General features: G+C 38.2%; 1 non-coding gene across 1 annotated transcript; it reads right to left on the reverse strand.

Annotated features, from left to right (window-relative positions):
• Nucleotides 1-6,566: 6,566 nt before the first annotated feature.
• Nucleotides 6,567-6,639, reverse strand: TRNAF-GAA (transfer RNA phenylalanine (anticodon GAA)). The gene has a single exon. It is a non-coding gene; the product is annotated as a tRNA-Phe (tRNA).
• Between the last annotated feature and the right edge of the window lie 9,258 nt (nt 6,640-15,897).

Here is a 15,897-nt window from a genome sequence, read left to right on the forward strand (position 1 = left end):
ATTTCTCTGCATTTAGAAAAGGCAGAGGAACCAGAGATCAAATTGCCAACATCCTCTGGATCATCCAACAATCAAGAGAGTTCCAGAAAAGCATCTATTTCTGCTTTATTGACTATGCCAAAGCCTTTGACTGGATCACAATAAACTGTGGAAAATTCTGAAAGTGATGGGAATACCAGACCACCTGACCTGCCTCTTGAGAAACTTGTATACAGGTCAGGAAGCAACAGTTAGAACTGGACATGGAACAACAGACTGGTTCCAAATAGGATAAGGAATACATCAAGGCTGTATATTGTCACCCTGCTTATTTAACTTATATGCAGAGTACATCATGAGAAACGCTAGGCTGGAAGAAGCACAAGCTGAAATCAAGATTGCCAGGAGAAATATCAATAACCTCAGATATGCACCACCCTTATGGCAGAAATTGAAGAACAACTAAAGAGCCTTTTGATGAAAGTCAAAGAGGAGAGTGAAAAAGTTGGCTTAAAACTCAACATTCAGAAAACTAAGATCATGGCATCTGGTCCCATCACTTCATGGGAAATAGATGAGGAAACAGCGGCTGACTGTTTTCTGGGCTCCAAAATCACTGTGGATGGTGATTGTAGCCATGAAATTAAAAGACGCTTACTCCTTGGAAGGAAAGTTATGACCAAACTAGACAGCATATTGAAAAGCAGAGACATTAATTTGCCAACAAAGGTCCATCCAGTCAAGGCTACGGTTTTTCCAGTAGTCATGTATGGATGTGAGAGTTGGACTATAAAGAAAGCTGAGAGCCGAAGAATTGATGCCTTTGAATTGTGGTGTTGGAGAAGACTCTTGAGAGTCCCTTGGACTGCAAGGAGATCCAACCAGTCTATCCTAAAGGAGATCAGTCCTGGGTGTTCATTGGAAGGAATGATGTTGAAGCTGCAACTCCAATACTTTGGCCACCTGATGCGGAGAGCTGGCTCATTTGAAAAGACCCTGAAGCTGGGAAAGATTGAGGGCAGGAGGAGAAGGGGACGACAGAGGATGAGATGGTTGGATGGCCTCACTGACACAATGGACGCGGGTTTGGGTAGACTCCGGGAGTTGGTGATGGGCAGGGAGGCCTGGTGTGCTGCGGTTCATGAGGTCGCAAGGAGTCGGGCACAACTGAGTGACTGATCTGAACTGAACTTCTGTAACTCCAGTCTGAAGTTAAATAATAGTAATAAGAGTGTACACCTTTCTCTTTTTCCTAAACTTACTGGGAATTCCTCCAGCATTTCTCCACGAGTATGGTTTCTACTGTTTACTGCTATAAAAGAAAGTGAAAGTCACTCAGTAGTGTCCACTGGACAGTCCATGGACTTCTCCATGCCAGAATACTGGAGTGGGTAGACTTTCCCCTCTCCAGGGATCTTCCCAACCCAAGGATCAAACCCAGGTCTCCTGCATTGCAGGCAGATTCTCCAGCTGAGTCACAAGGGAAGCCCAAGAATACTGGAGTGGGTAGCCTATCCCTTCTCCAGAGAATCTTCCCGACCTGGGAATTGAACCGGCGTCTCCTGTATTGCAGATGGATTCTTTACCAACTGAGCTAACAGGGAATTCTAATAGCTATAAAAACTAACACCTTTCAAATTAAGCATATTTCCTTTAATTTCAAAGTTACTAAAGATATTCCCCAGAAATGGATGTTGAACTTCATCAAATGCCTTCTAGCATCTATCATATACTTTCTCTCGTTAATGACTGATGCAGTTAATTACCAATAGATTTCTTAATGTTAAACCACCTCTGCATTTATGAAATGTGGTATAGCATTATTTTAATATTCCTCTAGATTAGATGCTCATTTTGAATATTTTTGCTTCTATGTTCATTTATGAAATAAGTTTGCAATTTTTTTGTGGAACTACTAGCATACCACTTTCATAGCATGAATTGCTAATTTGTATATCTTTATCTATGCTTTACAATAGCTTAAAAATCTCAGTTTCTTAGGCTTTGAAGTTTGTATTGGATTTACTGTCTGAACATTTGAATCTTGTGCCTACAAATCAGAGTGGAGGTGGGGGAGAGAGCCCTTTGACTATCTTTCTTTATAGTTCTTGACTCCAAATTGCTATCTTCTCAGGAAGTTTATTTATATCTTTTATATTTTCAAATTCATTGGTACAAATGTATAGCTAGTATTCATTTAAAATGGTGAAATTATTATCTCAGTAAATACCTCATTACTGAGGTTGCATATTTGTATTGTCTTATACAGTCTTTTCAAATAAGCTCTGATGACAGTATTTTTTATTTCCAATTCATTAATTTCTGCTCTTACCTTCATTAATTTCTTTATTCTTACTTTAGTATTTCAATTTATCTGCCCTCTCAGAATGTACAGCTTGTATATTTTGATTTTTCTTTTGTCTTTACTATCATTTATTAATAAATAATAATCTACTATTATCACTGTAATATCCTAATTTCAGAATAAATAAGAATGGCAACTGAAAAGCTTTTTTTTTTTTAATTCCCTTTGTCTGCTGCTGCTGCTGCTGCTAAGTCGCTTTAGTCGTGTCCGACTCTGTGCGACCACATGGACGGCAGCCCACCAGGCTCCCCCGTCCCTGGAATTACACTGGAGGGGGTTGCCATTTCCTTCTCCAATGTATGAAAGTGAAAAGTGAACGTGAAGTTGCTCAGTCGTGTCCGACTCTTAGTGACTCCATGGACTGCAGCCCACCAGGCTCCTCCACCCGTGGGATTCTCCAGGCAGATTCCCCTTGTCTACCGCATAGATTTTAACTTGCCGTTTTAACCTGAGTGTTTAGAAGAGTTTCTTTTAAAAAATGGTTTCCTTGTGGTTATTTTACTGTCTTCCTGTGCTTTGTTGTTTCATTTTTACCGTCTTTCAGTTTTTTATTTTTGCCCTATTGCTTTGTAGGTTCAGGATTTACACTTTGGGGAATTTACTTACATTTTTCTTTTGCCCTAATATGTAAACAGTTTCCTTATGTGACTGTTTCATAGTCAACTTACTTTTAAGTGGATCCAGTTTTTAGCAAATTTCTATATTTACAATTCAAAAGAAAATAGACAGGTAAATAGAAACATAATGTTAGATACATATTTTTAAAGCTATATCAAGAAAAACACAAAGTAAGATTCAAAATAGATTTTGATGGATCATTCAATTACAGAGTTCAGTGTTTCTCAAAACCTGAGACTTTATTGTTCCTTGACTTTCCTCTAGAAGAAGGAGAGACACCAGGGGCCTGTGCACAGAGAAGCAGTGAGGAGGTGGCCATCTGCTAGACAAGGCACACCTGCCAAAGCCCTGATCTGGGACTTCCAGCCAGAAGAACTGGGAGAAAATAGTTCCTGTTGTTTAAGTCTGTGATATTTTATTGTGCAACCCTAGCAAACTATTGACATTAATAGTACAATCACCCATAGCCCACAGTTCCCACCACACCTTCATAACTGAGGCCAAATGCCTTTGTTACTCATCAGTTACACCTCCACCACCGCTTTTCTGAGGTAAAGACATATTTCTCAATATCCATGTCTTTTTTAAATGTGGAAAAACAAAAAGTCCAAGTCTGATCACTTTACTTGTTATGTAACTTGTCTGTTCCCAGTAAACATGAATTCATTTCTTTAATTTACTTAACATTTTCTTTCTGCTTGAAGTTTACCACACTCACGTCTGAACACATAGGGAGCTGGTCCAAGGTTATGAAATCAGGTCTCCTGATTCTTGGGTCAATGACTTTTCCTACTCTTTCAGTTCAGTTCAGTTCAGTCACTCAGTCGTGTCCGACTCTTTGCAACCCCATGAATTGCAGCACGCCAGGCCTCCCTGTCCATCACCAACTCCCGGAGTTCACTCAGACTCATGTCCATCGAGTCAGTGATGCCATCCAGCCATCTCATCCTCTGTCGTCCCCTTCTCCTCCTGCCCCCAATCCCTCCCAGCATCAGAGTCTTTCCAATGAGTCAACTCTTCGCATGAGGTGGCCAAAGTACTGGAGTTTCAGCTTCAGCATCATTCCCTCCAAAGAAATCCCAGGGTTGATCTCCTTCAGAATGGACTGGTTGGATCTCCTTGCAGTCCAAGGGACTCTCAAGAGTCTTCTCCAACACCACAGTTCAAAAGCATCGATTCTTTGTTGCTCAGCCTTCTTCACAGTCCAACTCTCACATCCATACACGACTACTGGGAAAACCATAGCCTTGACTAGACGGACCTTAGTTGGCAAAGTAATGTCTCTGCTTTTGAATATGCTATCTAGCTTGGTCATAACTTTTCTTCCAAGGAGTAAGTGTCTTTTAATTTCATGGCTGCAATCACCATCTGCAGTGATTTTGGAGCCCAAAAAATAAAGTCTGACACTGTTTCCTCATCTATTTCCCATGAAGTGATGGGACCGGATGCCATGATCTTCCTTTTCTGAATGCTGAGCTTTAAGCCAACTTTTTCACTCTCCTCTTTCACTTTCATCAAGAGGCTTTTTAGCTCCTCTTCACTTTCTGTCATAAGGGTGGTGTCATCTGCATATCTGAGGTTATTGATATTTCTCCCGGCAATCTTGATTCCAGCTTGTGTTTCTTCCAGTCCAGCGTTTCTCATGATGTACTCTGCATATAAGTTAAATAAGCAGGGTGACAATATACAGCCTTGACGTACTCCTTTTCCTATCTGGAACCAGTCTGTTGTTCCATGTCCAGTTCTAACTGTTGCTTCCTGATCTGCATACAGCTTTCTCAAGAGGCAGGTTAGGTGGTCTGGTATTCCTATCTCTCTCAGAATTTTCCACAGTTGATTGTGATCCACACAGTCAAAGGCTTTGGCCTAGTCAATAAAGCAGAAACAGATGTTTTTCTGGAACTCTCTTGCTTTTTCCATGATCCAGCGGATGTTGGCAATTCCTACTCTTTGCACTACTCATTTCACAGATTCAGTGATTTGCCTAGAGAAGTTACTTCTCTCTCCATCTCTACAAATAGAATTACATGATGGTTAAACAACTGCCCTTCAGCTTTTGCGAAAATGGCCATTTCTGAAGTTCATCATAAGGGCTGATACCTTTTAATTGGAAGGAATTAGGATTTCTTCATGGTAAATAATATAATCTAGGAGGAAAGTATTCTTCATGGTTATCTATACCTAAAATTCTGCAGGTCAAACCCTCTTGGTGAAAAAGAGAATTTCTTAGCTCTGAAATATTTAAAGAAGTAGTCAAGGCAGAGAGAATATTGAAAGTTTAAAATTGAAATTGACTTGCTGAAGGAACTGCTTGAACCCTGTATTACCTTTAATATTCCTTTGAGTGAAAACCATTATATAATTATGAAGTAAGTCTTTGCGCTATGCATCAGTGAAACTCATATTAAGAGCTTTCCTTCAAAAGGACTGAAATGAGGATGGGACTGAGAAAAAGTGAACAGAGGAGAAAGTATTTGTTAATTTTTCTTCTTTAAAATAACTTTTATCTTTTCCCTTCTTCCAGGTTCATTAAAGATAGTATAAAAAAGTAAAAAGAAAAAAAAAATCCACTTATCTGTCTCACCATCCCAAGAAATAATATTGCTAATTCAATCTACATATTTCCAATCAGATTTACACAGACATACTATTTTCAATTTAAATTCTGTTTGAATTTGTGTTTTAGGTTGGATTTCTCTACAAGAAGACCTTCAGATAAGGATTTGAGTGGTAGTGGTTCATTTGAATGATGTCAGGAAACCCATGCAGGAGCGTAAAAGAGTGAGGCAGAAAAGGGAAAGCAGCCAGTTCAGAGGATGTTACCAGGAAGTGACCATTGTGGGCAACAGGAGCTGATTCCAAGAAGGAACTCTGACTCCCACAGTCAGTATATATAGGACAAGGGTCTCAAAGTTATCTCAACAAAGGGGTGTGGACCTGAGCTATTTATACATGAACTCCATCAATTAGTGTGCCAGCGCTTACCCAGGGGCATAATTCTTTAGCACCTCTGGCCTGATAAGCACATGGAAGAAGAAAACTAGAGCAAAGAGAAGTAGATGCTGGCAACTGGAAGTATATCAAGCATACACCTAAAGTAGTGAGGGCAAACTTATACAGCTGTGGTACTCATAGCATCTACCATAACTGGAATATTGTTTGGTAACTGCCTCATTCACTTATTTTGTGCTGAATCTTTTTCAGGGTATTAAATGATCTAAGTATGCTATTGTCACTCCTTTTGGCTGCATTCTAATCTACTGAATGACTACATCAATCTTGGGTTTTGGGGGGTTTATACTTTTTTTCACTATAATTTACAAACTGTGATAAACATTCTTATATTGAAATATTTTGTACAATTAAAGTGAAAGTCACTCAGTTATCTTCAACGTCTTGCGACCGCATAGACTATACAGTTCATGGAATTCTCCAGGCCAGAATACTGGAGTGTGTAGCCTTTCCCTTCTCCAGGGGAATCTTCCCAAACCAGGAATCAAACTCAGGTCTCCCACTTTGCAGGCAGATTCTTCAGGCTGCTCCATCTGTGGGATTCTCCAGGAAAAATACTGGATTGGGTTGCCATTTCCTTCTCCAGGCAATCTTCCCAACCCAGGGATCGAACCTGGGTCTCCCGCATTTCAGGCAGATGCTTTTACCATCTGAGCCACCAAGGAAGCTCACTGAGCCACAAGTGAAGCCCAAAGAAGTATCATTATTAAAAATAGCCAGAATTTGAATTACTGAATCAAAGGATATGCAAAGTTGTATGGCTTTTGATTTGCATTGCAAAGTGGCTTTTCCAAAAGACTGCACTGATTACACAATTAAGCAATGTGTATTATTTTTATTGTTTCCTGCTGAATTTTGAGTCAGAGGGACAGGGCTGCCCCAAAGAGCCACGGGGGTGATGTTGCCACCTCAGTGGGCTTAATGGGCAGAGCATCAAACCACAGAGAATTATTCCTGAGACTTATAATCTAAAGGAATTCACCTCGCTAGATTTGGGACTTGGTTGGGACCTGTCACCTCATTCTTTCTTCCAATTTTTTCATTTTTGGATGAGAATATTTATCCTATTCCTGTCCATCATTTTATTTTGGGTGCGCATAACTTGTCTGGTTTCACAGGTTCATAGCTGGAGAAGAATTTCGCCTCAGGACGAATCGTATATTGATTCTCATCCCTATCTGATTTAGATGATATTCAGATGAAACTCTGAATCTGACTTTAGAGTAGATTGCTAGAACAAGTTAAAAGTTTGGGGGATGTTGGGATGAAATGGAAGTATCTTACATGAGAGAAGAACATGAACTTGGGTGGTGGGCAGGTGTGGATGGGGTAAAATGAACTGTGTTCCCCCCAAACTCATATGCTGAAGCCTTAAGCCCTGATGTAACTGGAGATGGGGCTTTGAGAGGTAATTAGATATAGAAAGGGTGCTGAAGGTGGCCCTTCACAATGGGATTATTGCCCTTAACAGAAGAGACACCAGAGACCTACCTCAAGCTCTCTGTCTGCTAGGTAAAGACACAGCAAGAAGGCAGCCATCTGTAATCCATAGAGAGAGCTCCCACCAGAACACAACCATGCTGGTACCCTGACCCTGGAATTCCCAGCCTTCAGAACTGTGAGAAACAAATTTCTCTGCTTTAACCCACTCTCTCAGGCTTTGCCTGTCTCTGCTGCTGCGGTAAGTCGCTTCAGTCGTGTCCGACTCTGTGCGACCCCGTAGACGGCAGCCCACCAGGCTGCCGTCCCTGGGGTTCTCCAGGCAAGAACACTGGAGTGGGTTGCCATTTCCTGCTCCAATGCACGCAAGTGGAAAGTGAAAGTGAAAGTGAAGTCGCGTCCGAGTCTTGGCGATCCCATGGACTTGCAGCCTACCAGGTTTCTCCGTCCACGGATTTTCCGGGCAAGAGTACTGGAGTGGAGTGCCATTGCCTTCCCCAGTCTCTAGTGGTAAATAATCTCTCCGCCAATGCAGGAGATGCAAGAGACACATGTTTGATCCCTGGTCTAGGATGATCCCCTGGAGTAGAAAGTGCCAGCCCACTCCAGTGTTCTTGCCTGGAAAATTCCATGGACAGAGGAGCCTGGCAGGCTACAGTCTGTGGGGCCGCAAAGAGTCAGGACAGGATTGAGCATAAGCCACACAGTCTACAATGTTTTGTTACAGCAGTCTGAGCAGACTAATCCCTGGTTTATTTCCAAGTTTGAGACTTGATGCCATGTACCCGCTAGTGCAGATATGCCAGGTGAGAATTAAGCTAGAGGCGCATGGTAGCTGAGCTGGCAGGAATGTAGCACTTAGTGTTGCTAAACCTTAAGAAACACAAAGCAGAACACTGAGCTAGCATCTCCCCCTGTTAACTCTCTTCTGTAGACTACACTGAAATGTGATTCCTCTTTATGATCCTCTGAGAAGTGCTGAGCACCAAGCAAACATGCCCACTGAGCAACCTGCTGGATCTGTTTCCAGCTCACTGTGTTTCAAGCCTTTCTTCGCCTCTCTTCTCTTTTTCCCTCTGTCATACCACATGTGTATTTGTATCTCGTTAGGCAGCGCCATTTTATTGCCTGGGGCTCTCTTTTCTAGAGAACCCACAATAAAAACACAATATTGAAAGATATTATATTTTGATTATAATAGAAAACAAGTCTAATGAACTTACAGAAAATAAAAATGTATGCAATATATAATATATACAAAAGTACTGAATTATTTTATATTTGCGATGACTATTGGACACCATTATCTTTTAGACTACAAGCAATAAAGTTTCCAAGCATATCCTTGTATAAAAGCATGGTCTGAATAATAAAATATACTTAATTGGATTCATGACTTTCAGACAACTATACCCAAATAATATGAATTAATGACAAAGTGTAAACTTGGTGGGAGGGCTCAAATATATAGTACTTGAACAAATTCATTTTAATGTTTAACACATTTATTTTAAAAGCTAAGTTGAATGTATAAGTAATAGAAAAATATAATCATAGAAAGTAAAATTAAAAATGATCATTTAAGGAACTCTTCTACACTGTTGGTGGGAATGTAAACCGATACAGCCACTATTGAGAACGATCTAGACTTCCCTGGTGGCTCAGACAGTAAAGTGTCTGCCTACAGCGCAGGAGACCCAGGTTCAGTTCCTGGGTTGGGAAGATCCTCTGGAGAAGGAAATGGCAACCCACTCCGGTACTCTTGCTTGGAAAATCCCACGGACAGAGGAGCATGGTAGGCTACAGTCCATGGGGTCGCAAAGAGTCAGACATGACTGAGTGACTTCACTTTCATTTTTGTTTCACTATGGGGAACAATATGGAGGTTCCTTAAAAAACTAAAAACAGAGCTACAAAATGACTCTGCAATCCCACTCCCAGCCGTATATCTAGAGGAAAACATGGTGTGAAAGGATACGTGCACCCCAATGCTCACTGCAGCACTGTTTGCAACAGTCAAGACATGGCAGCCACCTAAGTGTCCACTGACAGAAGAACGGATAAAGACGAAGCGGCACGCATATATGCAGCGGAATATCACTCAGCCGTCACAATGAAAGTAACGCCATCTGCAGCAGCATGATGGACTCAGAGTGTCCTACTGAGTGAAGAAAGTCAGAGAAAGAGAGGTGTCTTATGATATCCCTTATATGCTGAATCTCAAAAGAAATGATACAAGTGGACTTATTTACAAAATAGACTCACAGACTTAGAGAAGGAATTTAAGTTATGTGGGGGGTGGGGGAGGTGAGAAGGGATAGTTAGGGAGTTTGACATTGTTATGTACACACTGCTGTGTTTAAAATGGATAACCGGCAAGGACCTACTGTATAGCACGTGGAACTCTGCTCAATGTTATGTTGCACCTGAGTGGGAGGCGAGTTTGTGGAGAATGGATACATGTATGTGTATGGCTGAGTTACTCTGCTGAGCACCTGAAACTATCACACTGCTAATCAGATACTCCAATATTAAATAAATCATTTTTAAAAAAGAAAGAGTGCTATATTGATAACAATTTTTTGCCTATTCAAAGTGGAAATGAACAATCAGGAAGGCAAAGGCAATAAGCTATTTTTATTTTTCCTACACAAAAGTGCTCAGTAGATCTCTTCTCAGTATAACTATGGTCAATTCAATCAATTTCTACAGAGAAATGTGTTTAAAGTTTTTATTGTTATCATTACCATTGTCATTACTATCTTATTTTTTCTCAACAATAGATGGTAATTCTCTTCCTCAATTTACCCCTTTTTTTACCAAACAAATTAAAAAAGTCAAATGTAAAAAAATGTAAAAAAAAGAGGGTGGGATGATTTGGGAGAATGGCATTGAAACATGTATAATATCATGTAAGAAATGAATCGCCAGTCTAGGTTCCATGCAGGATACAAGATGCTTGGGGCTGGTGCACTGGGATGACCCAGAGAGATGGTAAGGGAAGGGAGAGGGAAGGGGGGTTCAGGATTGGGAGCACGTGTACAACCATGGCAGATTCATGTTGATGTATGGTAAAAAAAATAAAAATAAAAATAAAGTGATCTCATTCTACAATGTGACACATTTTACAGTGAATGCAAAATGTATTCTCAAGGTCAATTTTAACAAAGATAAGTCTAAAACCTCAAATTTTGCTTCAGAAATTCAAAGTGACAAGAACTGGTTAGAAATAACAACAGCAAGGATCAAATCTGAAGATTAAATTAACTAAGTCTTTAATTGATTAAAAAAATTCATTGAACACCTTAAAGAATCTAATCCAACCTCAATTCTGTTAACAGGATTACTCTGTCCAGATGACCCAAAGGAAATAGTCCATCACTCTCTGTTTTGTAAGGCCGTTTTTTCAGGACTATGTATCCAGCTCTGGGAGTCAATGAGAATTGGGACACAGTCCCAATAGTCAACATATATAGGAAAATTAAGTCTGAGAGATTAAAGATTTGAAAAATATGTCATATGAAATGTAAATGGTTGAAGGGATTAGGGATATTTAACATAAAGGAGCAAAGACTCCTGAAGAATTTAACAGCTATAATCAAATTACTCAAGGGCTATTATTAAGAAAAGATACAGACTTACAGGATTTAACCCATTGTAAGAAAGAAATTTCCAATGATGATGTCCATTCTTATGGAGTGATGACATCTCTATGATTAGAACTATCCAGATAGAGGTTGGGTAGCCATTTAATTCAGCTGTTATCACTGTGCATTGTGAGTAGAATAGTGGAACAATGTCCTCTAAGGTTCTCTTTAACTCCAAGTGACCAGCTGGAGGATCCTCAAAATATCCTCCTGTAATTTTGAAACTTCATGAGGTTTACCTCAGTAAATTACTTTTTAGGTAATCAAAAAAGTCCTACACATCTTCAAAACTCAAGACAACTAGTGAAGTATCTCATAGAATTGAACAAAATATATTCTTTTTAAGAAAATGTCATGGGCAACAAGGAAGCATTAATATTCAGGAAGACAATATGCACAGTGCTATATAACCAGCAGAACTGAAATTTGTCCCAGGTGGGGAAAATCATGTCTGAATTTCTAATTAGTTGGAAACATCAGGGTTAGGGTAAGGATTTCAAGGGGCAAGGGGACAGTATAGGTATTCCTCACCCTAAACAACAGAGAATGACAGAGAATGACAAAGCCAAGGGCATGTGCATAACCCAAAACCTTTGTATCAATATAAAACCAACCGAGGAGTGGAATCAGAAGGACTATGCAATAGAAAGACATCACAAACAGCTATCAGCAATGAAATATGATGCCAAGACTCTGGCCAGGGAGATAGAAACAGGGTCTGGGTAACAGCCAAGAATCATATTCCCTGGATGCCCATTTAGATGAAGCTTTCTGAACATGAGACTGGAAGTTCGTACCATGAAAAATGAAAAACATCAATATGAGAGCAAGAAAGATAATTTGTTTTATAAACTGTTCTTCTCAAAGATGTGTCCTATATGAGATTATAACTTTTTGCCTTTTTGGGGGGAAGTGGGGTTGGCTATTTATATATCCTCTCTTTTATAACATAATGATAACTGCAAATTTTGTTTTATTTAATGCTCTCACTGGCAATAGGAAATACTAACAGACCTGTGCCAACCTCTTGATTTGTTTTCCTTTTAATTTCACCAGTCTGTGAAATTTAAAAAATCTGGAAATAACTGGCTCAGAACATCAATTCGTGTTTGTAATTTGATGTGAGGCACTCAGGGTGATATGTTAAGTTTAGACTAAAAAATAATTAATTCATCTAGTAAGTGAAATCAATGACTGTACAAATTATTTGCGGTATGTCACAACTTTATTAATTTTAAATATTCAGATTTTTTTAAATAACATCAAAATATTATGAAGACTATATAGGGTTCTTCTTTATTTTATTCAGTTGTACTGTGTTCATTAACTACTTTGATGAATGCATGGTGACTAGTGTTATTGTTCTGTGAGTAGTACATGCTTATTTACAGCATTCAAGTGAGGGAAAAAAATTAAAGCTAATAATTTTCAGTACTTAAATTTAGCAGACAAACTATTAAACATCATTACCCACATATATTTCTAAATGCATATAAGAACTTCTTAATACTTCAGTCTCAAATAAAATGTATTTATGGCATAAAATTATACTTTGGATCATACAACTATGACTGATTTCTGCTAGGTACTTATTCCAACCTATGTATCAATTCTTTAAAAGATTAAAATAAATCATGAATAGTATGCATACTTACACTTGTAAAATTTAAGAGGCAGTATGTTAGCCATTAGGCCACAGACCAAAAAAGAAGCATTATTTTTCTGAACTTGTTTCCAAATCTCATTATGAAGAAAAAAAATGAGATAATGTACAATACACAACTGTGAGTTATTTTTATCACTGAAAGTTATAAATTTTCATATCATGTCACAAAGCTAAAGTAAAATCAAGCATAGTTTAACTTATAATATTCCTAAGCAAATAATTCAAAATGCATGCCAAAGTCTTATAGTATTTTACATTGTTACCTTCTGTCCTCACTGTGTGTAAATATGCTGTAAAACAGAGTTGCAATTGATAGAATACTAGATAACACATTGCCTACTCTTATTTCTCTCTAATCATCAATATTATAGATGTACATATCAAAGATAAAAAAATTAAAATGACATACAACATTCATATGGACATAAAAATACCATTTCTGCAAGAGCTAATTTAGAAGCCCCAAAATAATGTGTCATTTTCTTATACTAATGTGTTCCAGATTAAGAAAGCAGCATGTTAAGTATAAATCTTAATTTATGAACTGCCTTGGGAATAAAATAAATTCTGGGTGACTAAGTTACTTTAAAAATAACTTTGAATTTATTATTCTAAGAAATATTGAAGAAAACTTTCATACCAGTTCAACACCCTGTACTTTCAGCCTGACAATGCAAGTGTCATCCAAAAAAAAGCCAAAAAAAGATTTACTTCTTCATATAACATTTATATTAAATCATTTCATTTTTCACATAATTTTCCTACTAGTCTTCTGCCAAAATATGAGGAAGAAGTAGGATCTTTTCTCTAAATAATTTTCCCCAGCAGACTGCCATTGCCAGCAGCAGTAGATTAATAATAGATGCTCAGTGACTCTTGGAGTCTTACTGGTTTTAGGCAGCACAAAGCCTGGGGTTAACAAAAAGGTCACTTGGGGTTTTTCTGTTCTAATAAAAATATTTTACTAGATCTCCCTTCCAAGAAACTTAAAAAAATATATTGTCTTCTCTTAGATTTATGAAAATTCCCGGGAATGTATGTTTGCAAATCTGACTTCAAGCTTTTTCTCCCAATATTAAATCAGTTTAGAGAAGCCCTTCCATCTCCTGCATGTTGTTTTCATGTTGCCTGGTGCCAGTCCAAATAGGGAAACCAATAGTCATCCTTAATTTCTACAAAATTCATTCACTCAGTTTTTTGTGTATCTAGCAAATTCTGCTAAACATGTGAGATATCAGAAATATTTATATCACAGAAACACAAACAACAACATTTATCAGGCAGTCTCTTTTTCTCAAACACCTTCACCTTCCTTAGCCTTTTTGTCTTCCCCTTCTTCTTATTACCAATTCCCAATTAAAAAAAAAAAAAGTATAATCTGGGCTCTAGTCTCCTACTTACTATTTTTCCTCCATTCTAGCTTCCTTTTCCCCCCTTCTATGCTATTTCCCAATCTTTTTTGTCCCTCAGGGGAGTAAAACAGAAATAGGTCATTTTTTTAATGCAAATTAGCTCAAATTCCTCTTAACAATACTGCCTATTACAGTGACTATAAAAGCAACATGAAAGTAATTCTTTTAGAATTCTAAAGTGTTTCTTAGTTTCAAGGCTCCCATCTAAAATTCAAAATTACTTGGAATAATGAAACCTTAAGTTGCTCTGATTCAAATATCCCCTGCTAAATGACCTCGATGGGGAATAAATTCTCTGTAGATGACTTCAGGCAAGTAGTTCCTACCAAAAAATGAACATCTCGGAGAGTCAGTCAAAGGCATAAGCCAGTGAGAGGCATAGCATTTAAACAGATATCAAGGTTCATGAGCCCTGGATGTGCTTGCACGTGTGTTTATCTGAATCAGATCTTACTTTTCCTTTACATGTGCAAGCCTGGGTGGCAGGGAAAATTAGTTACTAAGACTGTCCTTTAAAGTTCCAATGAGTTCTTTGGCAATTTACTCAGATTTACCTAAAAATGTCTTAAAGAAATACTATCCCTATATTAGTACATGTATGTGCCTGGCTTTGACTGTGTGAACAACCTGAAACACAATTTCATTTAATCTCCATGCCACTCAGCAGGCTAAATACTAAAACTCTTTTTTTAATGTGTAAATTAAGTAACTTAACCAAGTTCATAGACTGCTGAAATTCAAGCTAAGTTTATAACATCCGTGATTTCATGGAATAATTAGTAATTGTAAAAATTGTTAAATAAGTATAAACAGACAAACAAAAAGTGCCCACCATAAATTTTTAATTGTGTTTAAACAAATGAAGAGCATCACAAAATGCTATGGACTGAATGCTTATAGCCCAAATTTAATATTGAAATCCTAACCCCAAAGGTGATGGTGTTAGGAGGCGGGACCTTTTAGGTATGATTAGGGCTTGAGGGCAGAGCCCTCGCAAATGGAATTAGTGCCCTTAGAAAAGGGACCCCAGAGAGATACCTTGTTCTTATGCCAGGAAGGACAGAACAAAAAGACGGCTGTCTATGAACCAAAAAGCCAGCCATCATCAGACAGTGAATCAGCCAAGACTTTGATTTTGAACTCCCCAGCTTCTAGAACTGTAAGAAATAAATTTCTATTGTTTATAAGCCACAGAGTCTATGGTATTTCGTTACAGGAGCCCAAATGAGCTAAAATGACTGACTTTATAAATTCATTAGTTACATGTTCTAAACATCATCATAAAGCAAAGATTTTATGAAATCATTTCCATATAAGGATTCTGCCCAATAAAGGAATGACGGTGCTGCCTATAAATGTCAGTTGGATCTACTCCGTTTCAAATATGTCTCATTAACAGTACCTAAAAGATCTCCTTGAATTCAGGACTTTATGGGAAATAAAAATACTTATTAATATAGCTTCACAACCTCAGGGAGGGAATCACATACAGTTTACTGACAGTTATATTAAACATTAATGTATACAGCACACAATTAATAGTTACAACTACTTATACTGAGTTTTTCATCCTCAGACCAGTGCTTGGCATATAGTAGGCATTTAATAAATCTCATGGATGATTAAAACACTAAATGCATGATGAAATAACATGCTCTGGTATTAAAAACCAATTCTGTATTATGAGACTTTGTTGAAGGCTGCAGGTAAAGTGTGAGAGTCATGCCTGACTTGCAGCTCTGTTCTACCTTCTCTTTT

The sequence above is a fragment of the Budorcas taxicolor genome, chromosome 10, assembly GCF_023091745.1.
Source record: "Budorcas taxicolor isolate Tak-1 chromosome 10, Takin1.1, whole genome shotgun sequence".
In the NCBI taxonomy this organism is placed as follows: Eukaryota; Metazoa; Chordata; class Mammalia; order Artiodactyla; family Bovidae; genus Budorcas; species Budorcas taxicolor.